The 2,274-nt window shown below is 42.0% G+C and overlaps 1 long non-coding RNA gene across 1 annotated transcript; it reads left to right on the forward strand.

Moving 5' to 3' along the window:
- The first annotated feature begins 211 nt into the window (after nt 1–211).
- LOC115192434 (uncharacterized) lies at nt 212–1,992 on the forward strand. The gene is made up of 3 exons (XR_003877927.1): nt 212–513; nt 642–775; nt 1,470–1,992. It is a non-coding gene; the product is annotated as an uncharacterized LOC115192434 (long non-coding RNA).
- Nucleotides 1,993–2,274: the final 282 nt, after the last annotated feature.

A 2,274-nucleotide genomic window follows, 5' to 3' on the forward strand; every position in this document is an offset into this window, starting at 1 on the left:
TTCTGTTCCATTGTCTCTCGTGCTGGGACTGATATTGAAGTAGCACTGCAGCAGATTCCAGGATATCAGTATGAATGCTTGCCCTAGATTTAAGGAGCTGATACTTACTTAAAGAGCAATTGAAGGATCTGAACCCAATAGTAGGGATTGATCAGATTTTACACTCCTTTCAAACCACATGTACTGCAACCTACACTCCTTTCAAACCACATGTATTGCACTCCTTACCGCAACAATTTTGTACCTAAGTAGATTGTAATTCTGTTTTCCTGAATGACTTCTTGTTCTTGTCTGTCCCTATCTCTTGACAGCTGGTAAACCTGTCATTCTGGTAGTGCTGCATCACACCTTCGACTCAGACTACACTGTACCTGACAGTAGCAGACTAGTGACCAGAGAGGATGTAATACTCACAGTGGACTGTCTCTTTCATGAGAGCCCGGGACTATAGGAGTGTCATTGCATTGAAAAGTAGTCAAAAAGATTCTGAAGAGGTTTAACATGCAACCAAAGGTAAGCCATTTCACTTGTATTCCACATGATGGCGATAGAGTTGAATATTGGTGTATACTTATTGTTGACACAAGAGATACATTCTCATTGCTTTCCATACAAACATTCACATGTTACCCTCTTTGCAGAAGAATCTGCTGCTCAGCTCCTGTGCCTGTTGGTGTTGCTGTTCCACTGACAATGATATAAACACTCGCCTTGTGAATCAAGATGACTGACACTGGATTATACACCAGTGGCGGTCAGTGCCATTTATGATGAGGTAGGAGTTGTTTTTTTTGTATTGAGCATGGCCTTATTTCTATTACAGCATATACCATTCATATTCATATTCCATTCACCCAGCTCAATGTAACGTCGATAGGTTTAGGCTACTACGTGATACTTACATTTTCCCTATACCCATCACGAGGTTGTCACAACCTAGCCTGAATGAAAGTTTACAATGTAGCTGCACCCAGGTCAAGAGAAAATGTTGAGGTGACAGACAGCGACACATTCAATACCACCTTGCACTCTTGCCTGCCTCTAGCAGTTGCAAACTAGAGTTTCTATTGTACAAATTCAGGTATGTTTATCCCGGTTTCGTTACATTTGCTTCCGTTTAAGAAGTGTTTTTCAACAGAGTCGGCAGAATGAATACACCCCTAATCACGTGTAAACAGCTCACTCACCTTTTCTCTTCATTTGTGGACTTCAATGCACAACACATCAGCAGTATGTGGCCATTCAAAAAAAATGTTCAAACCATATCCTAAGCACTACACACAGTCTACATGTCACACCCTGATCCGTTTCACCTGTCTTTGTGATTGTCTCCACCCCCCTCCAGGTGTCGCCCATCTTCCCCTGTGTATTTATACCTGTGTTCTCTGTTTATCTGTTGCCAGTTCGTTTTGTTTTATCAAGCCTACCAGTGGTTTTCCCTCTGTTCCTCGATTTTTCCTGTTTTCTAGTTCTCCCGGTTTTGACCTTTTCTGCCTGCCCTGACCCTGCCTGCCGTCCTGTACCTTTGCCCCACCTATCTGGATTACTGACCCCTGCCTGCCTGCCCTTGACCTGTCTTTTGCCTGCCCCTGTTGGATCAATAAACTGTTCATTTGATGTTGTCTGCATCTGGGTCTTCCGTGATACTACATCGTTGTTAGCATATTAGCAAAAGTAACGTCCTAATCAACATAGCTAATAGAACGAACACGTTAGTAAACCCCCTACAATCATGCAGTAACGTTACAGTCACTAAGCAGTATAGCAGTTACCCCTGTGGAAATAAATTAATAAAACCAAAAGCTTACCTTGACTTGGAAGAGTTCCTGTATTGTGTTGGATAGTCACAGCCAGCGAGCTAACATAGCATTCCTCTGTTTGAGCCGGGTGTTTTGAGTAGGCTAATTTGCTAGCTAAGTGTAACTGAAAGTGAAGAACAAAAATTCTCTCCCTTCTCCTTAATTTTTGAAGAAATGATTTTGTTCAAAACTGTTCAACTATTGTCTTTCTCTTTCTTTGAGTCAACTACTCAGTGTTTTTTTGTACAGTGCTGGTTAGCTGTAGTTTATGCTTTCAGTACTAGATTCTTTCTCTGCTCCTTTGATTGGGTGGACAACATGTCAGTTCATGCTGCAAGAGCTCTGATATGTTGGAGCACATCCTCCGGAAGTTGTCATAATTACTGTGGAAGTCTATTGAAGGGGGTGAAAACCAAGAGCCTCCTAGGTTTTGTATTTAAGTCAATGTACCAAGAGGAGGACAGAAGCTAGCTGT

This window comes from Salmo trutta, chromosome 1, assembly GCF_901001165.1.
Source record: "Salmo trutta chromosome 1, fSalTru1.1, whole genome shotgun sequence".
Taxonomy (NCBI): domain Eukaryota; kingdom Metazoa; phylum Chordata; class Actinopteri; order Salmoniformes; family Salmonidae; genus Salmo; species Salmo trutta.